The sequence below is a fragment of the Nycticebus coucang genome, chromosome 17 (assembly GCF_027406575.1).
Source record: "Nycticebus coucang isolate mNycCou1 chromosome 17, mNycCou1.pri, whole genome shotgun sequence".
Taxonomy (NCBI): domain Eukaryota; kingdom Metazoa; phylum Chordata; class Mammalia; order Primates; family Lorisidae; genus Nycticebus; species Nycticebus coucang.
Genome location: NC_069796.1, coordinates 51439829 through 51448062, shown reverse-complemented (window position 1 = coordinate 51448062; position 8234 = coordinate 51439829). Strand labels below are relative to the sequence as shown.

General features: G+C 47.9%; 1 pseudogene; it reads left to right on the top strand.

Annotated features, from left to right (window-relative positions):
• The first annotated feature begins 7050 nt into the window (after positions 1-7050).
• On the top strand, positions 7051-7607 carry LOC128568545 (protein lin-28 homolog A-like; annotated as a pseudogene).
• The last annotated feature ends 627 nt before the right edge of the window (positions 7608-8234 follow it).

The following is an 8234-nucleotide window of genomic DNA, read 5'->3' as shown; positions in this document are numbered from 1 at the left end:
AAGTCCTCTTCACTACCAAGGAGAGGGACCGAATTTTGGCAGAGGCACAGAAGTCTGTCCTAGACAACAGTAGGCAGCCTACCACAAATCCAGCACTAATTGAAGCTGCATTCCCACTGACCTGGCCAGATTGGAATTTCAATACAGCAGAAGGTAAGGAGAGACTCCAGGTTTACTGCCAGACTCTAATGGGGAGTCTCCATAAAGCGGCAAGGAAGCCGACTAATTTGGCTAAGGTAGGAAATGTACAGCAAGAGAAAGATACATCCCCTTCCGCCTTCCTAGAGCAGATCATGGAGGCATTCCACACTTACACACCCATGGATCTAGAGGCGGAGAGAAGCAAGACAGCTATTATGATGACTTTTGTTAATCAGTCAGCTCCAAACATTAGGAGAAAACTTCAGAGAATAGACAGTTTGGCAGAGAAGTCCCTGCAGGACTTGCTGGTGGTGGCTGAATGAGTGTACAACAACCGAGAGAGCCCAGAGGAAAGACAGAGGCGTGCCAGCAACAAGCAAACCAAGGACTTCGCTAAGATCCTGCTCACCGCCACAGTGAGTGGCTCTGAAAAGAAGGAGCCGGAGGCTGTGGAAACTGGCCACCAGAGGAGGTAGGGAGTCGCCCAGGGGGATCGACCTCAGCTACTGAGAGATCAGTGTGCATACTGTAGGGAGACTGGCCACTGGGCCAGAGTATGTCCAAAAAGAAAAAAAAAAAAAACCAGGACAATGCGTCTTAGTGGGGAAGCATAGTGACCTTGATAATGAAATAAGTATATAACATTAGTATATATCTGCCTTCATGAAAATGCCATTTTCAAGGACAGATTGAATGGAGATTGGCCACTAGATCGGATGTGAATTCAGAGACCACAGTCTGTAACTTAATTACACTTAGCTCTTGCCAAAAGATAGCTGAGTGAGTGCAGGCATAAGTTTGCCTACTTCTTCCTGTTTCATGTTTTCTTTGATATTGTTTAATGAATTCAAACTGCAGGTAATGGTTTTGTCTTTTTGTAATAGTTAATAATAAAATGATAAAATGAAGTCTTCAGCATAAGCTAAAAATCATTCTTTGTGTTTCCCCAATATATTGTATATGTTTATGTATAGACTGAATTGCTTAATATATGAACAGAATTGTTGAAATCTAAACTACTTTATAGAGAAGAATTATGGTTGTAGGGCTGTGATTTTCAAACAGTGTGATCTGAGAAGGTCTTAGGTGTGCCCCGAAAATTTTTTAAGATTATTAATTAAATTATTTTTGAAAAAAGTCTAAAAACAGTGGACATGGGGGCAGGCCAAGTGTCACACGCATTCATGGTTATCCCAGACTGCCCTTATCCCTTACTTGGTAGAGACCTCCTTAGTAAAATCAGAGCACAAATTTCTTTCAAACAAGGAACACCACAGGTTATAGACAGACAGCAACATCCTGTCCATGTTCTCACTCTGTGCTTAGAAAATGAGTATCAACTCCATCAATGGCCTCTACCACCAAGCCAAGCGGATGTCTCTGAGTGGCTGAACTCCTACCCGTCAGCCTGGGCTGAAACAAGGGGAGTGGGACTGGCAAAACACCAGGCCCTGGTGCAGGTAAGACAGTACCCCATGACCCCTGAAGCCAGAAACAGAATCCTGCCACACATTCAGCAGCTACCGGATGCCGGGATTCTGATCCTCTACCAGTCCCCATGGAACACCCCTTGTTACCAGGTAAAAAACCCCTCACTAATGATTACTGGCCAGTTCAAGACCTCCAGGTTAATAAGTGGGTAATGGACATTCATCTGACTGTATGAAACCCCTACAACCTCTTAAGCTCACTGGCCCCATCCCAGACCTGGTATACAGTATTAGATTTAAAAGACACTTTCTTCAGCTTGTCGCTGGTGCCCCAGAGCCAGGCCCTATTCGCCTTTTGAGTGGAGTGATCCAGAGAGCGGCATCAGTGGACAGCTAATGTGGACCTGCTTGCCACAAGGGTTTAAAAACTCTCCAACTATCTTTGATGAGGCCCTGCATGAAGACCTGAGTGAGTTCTGCAGGCAGCACCCCAACCTAACTCTCCTTCAGTACGTAGATGACATCCTAGTGGTGGCCACCAGTGAACAGGACTGCCTGCAAGGCACACGAGACCTGCTCATCACACTGAGGGACCAGAGGTATTGGGCATCGGCAAAGAAAGCCCAGATCTGTGAGTAAACTGTAAGTTACCTGGGATAAACCCTTAAAAATGGTCAAAGGTAGCTCACTGAGGCCAGGAAGCAGACTATACTTAAGATCCCAACCCCAACAAACCCCAGGCAGGTGCAAGAGTTTTTGGGGTCTGCAGGGTCGACCTTGGTTACCAGGCTTGCTGAAATCGCAAAACCCCTCTATGAAGCCACGAGGGAGGGGCATCCCTTTGAATGGACGACAGAAAGAGAACTAGCCTTTCAGAAACTTAAGACTGCTCTGCTCTCTTCCTCTGCTTTGGGACTCCCTGATATTACCAAACCATTTCATCTCTATGTAGATGAACATAAAGGAATAGCCAAGGGGATGATGACCCAGCCAGTATGACCCACCCAGTAGCATATTTATCAAAGAAACTAGACCCGGTAGCATCAGGATGGCCCCCCTGCCTCCGCATTGTGGCAGCCGCTGCGCTGCTAGTAAAGGATGCAGACAAACTTACCCTGGGGCAGGAACTTTTGCTGACCATGCCCCATGCCATTGAGTGGGTCTTGAAACAGCCCTCAGACCAGTGGATGAGCAGTGCACGTCTAACACACTATCAGAGCTTGTTGCTAAACCCACCACAAATCCGGTTCTTGCCCAGCACTGCCTTAAATCCCGCCACTCTTCTGCCCAACCCAGATGTGGAGACACCACTCCAAAATTGCCAGGATATCCCAGCCAAGTCCACAGCACGTGCCAAGACCTGACTGATCAACCACTGCGGGATGCAGAGGAAACCTGGTTCAGAGATGGAAGCAGCTTCATTAAAGATGGTCAATGATACTTAGGGGCGGCAGTGGTCTCCGAGGCAGATACACTTTGGGCTGAGCCTCTTCCAGCTGGAACCTCTGCCAGCAGGCCAAATTAATTGCCCTCACCAAGGCATTAATTAAGTTCTAGGCCAAGGAAAAAAACCTAATATCTATACTGACAGTTGGTACATGTTTGCCACCACTCATGTACACGGGGCCATCTACCAGGAGAGGGGGTTGTTGACAGCAGAAGGGAGGACTGTTAAAAACAAAGAAGAAATATTAGACTTATTAGCTGCCATCTGGCTGCTAAAAAAGGTAGCCATCATCCATTGTCCAGGACATCAAAAACCTACCACTCCGGTGGCAAAGGGCAATCATCAGGCGGATAAAGCCGCTAGAAGTGTAGCCCTCAGAGCCACACAGGCCTTGACAGTTAACTTACCTGACGCTGGGTCTCTGGTCGTGCCAGAAGAGCCTGAACACACCCCTGAGGACTTGGCATGGATCCGCTCCATCCCTCAGGCACATAACCCCTCCCAGTATAACGGCTGGTGGTGCACAGCCAATGAGAAAACTATCCTCCCTGCCCAGCTGGGACTAGACATCTTGCAGCACAGGCACCAGGCAACCCGTATGGGCAGCAGGAAGTTAAGAGATTTAGTCCGACATGCACAGATTAAGATTGAGCAAATGGATACAAAAGTGAACCAGATAGTAAACGCTTGCAAAGCTTGCCAGCTCACTAATGCCTGAGCTGGGCTTAAGACTTAAGGCACCTGTATGAGAGGGACCAAGCCTGGTGTGTATTTGGAAATGGACTTCACGGAGATTAAGCCTGGTCAGTATGGGTACAAATATCTCTTAGTCTTTGTAGATACCTTTTCAGGGTGGGTGGAGGCCTTCCCCACCAAAAACAAAACCATGCAAATCATGGCAAAAAAGCTGCTTGAAGATATTCTTCCCAGGTATGGACTGCCAGCTTTAATCGGCTCAGAAAATGGGCCCTGCCTTTATTTCTCAGATAACTCAAGGGGTAGCCACTGCACTGGGAATAACCTGAAAATTACATTGTGCGTACAGGCCCAGAGCTCAGGACAGGTAGAAAGAATGAATAGAACCTTAAAAGAGACCTTAACCAAATTAACCCTGAAGTCTGGCAGGCCCTGAGTGACTCTCCTTCCCTTTGCTTTATATAGGGTCAGAAATTCCCCCTATACCCTAGGTCTCTCTCCCTATGAAATTCTCTATGGGGGACCACCTCCTATTATTCCAGATAACCACACAGATTTTTTTTTTTTTTTGTAGAGACGGAGTCTCACTGTACCGCCCTCGGGTAGAGTGCCGTGGCGTCACACGGCTCACAGCAACCTCTAACTCTTGGGCTTACGCGATTCTCTTGCCTCAGCCTCCCGAGCAGCTGGGACTACAGGCGCCCGCCACAACGCCCGGCTATTTTTTTGTTGCAGTTTGACCGGGGCTGGGTTTGAACCCGCCACCCTCCGCATATGGGGCCGGCGCCCTACTCACTGAGCCATTTTTAAGAGAAAAAAAATTTATTATATTCCATTGTTATGTCAGTCCAAAAGTGGAACACTAGGCACAACATTTGCTACATTGTACATAATATATAAAATGATGTTTCCTATTTCAGACGGTGGTGACACCTGCTATTCAGTGATTTCACAGAACCCATCACATATAAGGCAACATCACATTTTTCACATTGAAGAGTGATGCTCTTCTGACATTCTGCACACTATGTTTGCGTTCCCCATTTGACTATCACCTGATTCCTGCATCAAAACGTGAGTCGATGTTACGCTTCTGAGAAGTTTGTCCTCTTTGGCCAAGTTCGGGGAGATGACCATGGGTCTCCAGATAATGGCATACCACATGTCAACAAAACTCCAGAAAATCCACTGGCTTCTCATCACATTTCACGCAGTTTCCAAGCATTTCGTAAGACCAATTTGAAAAGAACAAAAGAAGGGGGCTTAGATACCATCTCTCCTCACGGATTGATGGCCAACATGTGTCAGCATTGTCATCAGTTGTCTGCGCCCTCCACGCAATGGTCACACTCCACGATCATGTCTGGCTGCTGAGGTTGGAGCTGCTTTTCCAGTTTCTGTAATCCCAGCACTGTGGGAGGCAGAGGCAGAAGGATCCTTTGAGACCAGAAGTTCAAGACCAGCCTGAGCAACACAGAGAGACCCCGTCTCTAAAAAATTTTTAAAGACCGTTCAGTGTGACGGCGGCGGAGGCTGGTGTCAGTGGAGGCCCGGAGTCTGGAGGCCCACATAGATCTTTTAACAGAGGCAAATGATAAAGATTTTCTCCTTTCCCTCCGCTGTTACTAGCAGGTTCAGAAAGAGAATTGGAACTGCCAGAGTGCCACCTATGCGGCGGGCCCGATCCCAGAGCCTCACAAGTTCCAGCCAGGGGACTGGGTCTATGTCAAGAGGCACCACAGGAAACTCTCTAACCCCGGTGGAAAGGGCCTTAGACTGTGATTCTGACCACCCCCACCGCACTCAAGGTCGATGATATCGCCGCATGGGTCCATCACATCCACGTCCAGTTGGCAGACCCGTTTGCCATCAAGGAAGATTACCATGAGCAAGAAACTGTTTTTCAGAGATTTGAAAGCACAGGCCTTCATTTCAAAAGGGAACCAGTGACGGCACTCACCGTCTCCACCCTGTCAGGACTGGGTTAGCAGGGGCAGGCAATGGGATCCCAGCTCTAGTCCTCCAAGATAAAAACTATGGGGCACTAAGAGTGGCCATCGATCTAGATATAGAAAGAATAGAAAAATCCATTACTCTACTTCAGGACTCCCTCACTTCCCTTTCCGAAGTAGTGCTCCAGAACCGGAGGGGGCTCGATTTGTTATTTCTGCAACAAGGGGTATTATTTAGTGCTCTGGGCAAGGAGTGCTGTTTTTATGCTGACCATTCTGAGATAGTTAAAGAATCCATGACCCTAGTACGAGAAGGACTACAGAAACGCAGACACGAAAGAGAGCAAGCTCAGAGTTGGTATGAGGCTATGTTTAATTGGTCCCCAGGGCTCACCACCCTTATTTCTGCCATAGCTGGACCCCTAATTCTGCTATTAGCCTTAACAATAGGACCATGTATAGTTAACAAATTTATGGAGTTTATAAAAGAATGAATTGGGATGGTGCAACTGATGGTTCTCAGGGCCCAGTATCAGCCCTTGAGCCCCCCCTCCCCGAACATCTCAGACTCACCATGAAGGTCCCATGATTGGGTCCTCCTAGTTACAATGAGAAGGGGGGAATGAAGGACCCAGTGATGCCATTTTGGGCTTTTCATCATTTCAGGCTTTTGTCCTCCATTTTAAAAGCAACCTGAAAATCCTTTGTTTCGTTTCTTAGTAAACCACACCCCTCCCTATCTCCTGGGATGCGTCCCTATCTTCCAGAGTCGTCAGAACCCTCCCCCCACCCACCCCCTGGCCAATGATATTGGCTGGACCCTATCAGCCCTATATTCTAGTGTCAGCGTAAGAGATAATCGACCCAGAGGCCACGCTTTATTTCCCACGCCCCTCACCCCATAACCACTGCATAAAATCCCCAGGGGGGATGAGCACAGGGCTCTCGGCCCCAGTTGTGTCTGGGAATACTGGCAGCCCTGGCTTGAGCCTGAATAAATGCCCTCATGTGATTTGCATCAGTGTCTGGCTCTCTTGTATGGTCATTGGGGATTCCGATTCTCGGGTGTAACATGAAGTTAAATTTGAAGGAGAAGATTGCCCCAGGTTGTATAACATTTTCTTTACTGAATTTATAACAGAAAATTATGGTCAAGAAGAGAGGTGGCCCACAACCTCATCCCTGGCAGTACATTTCAGTGTGGGAGGATTTGTTGAACTGTTTCTTTCTTAGTCTTTGTGTAAGAGGGTAAGGGAGGGGCACTAGATTGCTATGTTGAATTGCTCCTTGCAAAAACTGAGAAGAGCTACTGTCTGAAAGTACATTTCAGGGAGAAGATTGAACATGCCAAAAGCACCTACGTATCCCCAACACCACACTTAGAATGAAAACAAAAAGCGAAGATGATCAAAATACAAACCCTGAGCAGCCACATATGGCTTTCACGGCACTTAGAATGAAAATGTGGTTCAGCTTCCTGTCCTTGACCGCCCACGCCAGGATCACGCTCCACCCTTCCGTGACATCTTTGTGCCCCAGAGTAAGCTGCACATGGAGGGCTTCTGGAGCCTAAAGGAGGGTGAAGCTGTAGAGTTCATCTTTAAGAAGTCTTCCAAGGGCTTGGAATCCATCCGTGTCACTGGACCTGGTGGGGTGTTCTGTATTGGGAGTGAGAGGCAGCCAAAGGGGGAGAACACGCAGAAGTGCAGATCTAAAGGAGACAGGTGCTACAACTGTGGAGGCCTAGACCATCGTGATAAGGAATGCAAGCTGCCACCCCAGCCCAAGCAGTGCCACTTCTGCCAGAGCATCAGCCATATGGTAGCCTCATGTCCACTGACAGCCCAGCAGGCCCCTAGCGCACAGGCAAAGCCAGCCTACTTTTGGGAGGAAAAAGAAGAGATCCACAGCCCTGCCCTGCTCCAAGAAGCCCAGAATTGAGCTGTGGTGAGTGGGGGCTATTGTTTTGCTATCAGGAAGTTTCAATGAGCGGGCAGAGTGGAGAAAGTGGGCGTAGGGTAGGTTGGAGGTACCTGGCACCGCCGCCTATCTCAGGCCAGGGTTCACAGCATCACTCCTTCTTCCCGTTTGGTGTGGGGAAAGGGTGAGGCAAAGGAACCCTGCCCATGCACTATTCAAATGCAAGGGAGGGCTTTGGGGGAAAATCACCCTAGAACCTGAATGCTTATCTGAGACTTCATTCCCCAAATCTTTAGCTTTTGAAAGTAGCCTGGATAGGGAAGTTATTTGCCTTTTAAAGATGGATATGTAATACTATCACTCCATGCCAAAGTGAAATGGTTAAGTACAAGACCAGATTGATGGACCCCACCCACAAACCACTACATTCCATGGGAGGGACTCTCAAGCATAAGGCAGAGTTTTTTCCTACGTCTTATATTTTCATACCCATTTTTGAGATAGGGTGCTGGGAAATGTCCCAAGCGATGGGCAGTAATGACAGGCAAAAAGGGTGGTTGGGGGAACAGCTGCAGTCCTGCTGCTCCTGAGCTCACAGCCACCCCATTCTGGGCCAGTGTGGTTTTATTTATTTGCTCCCTTGGATAA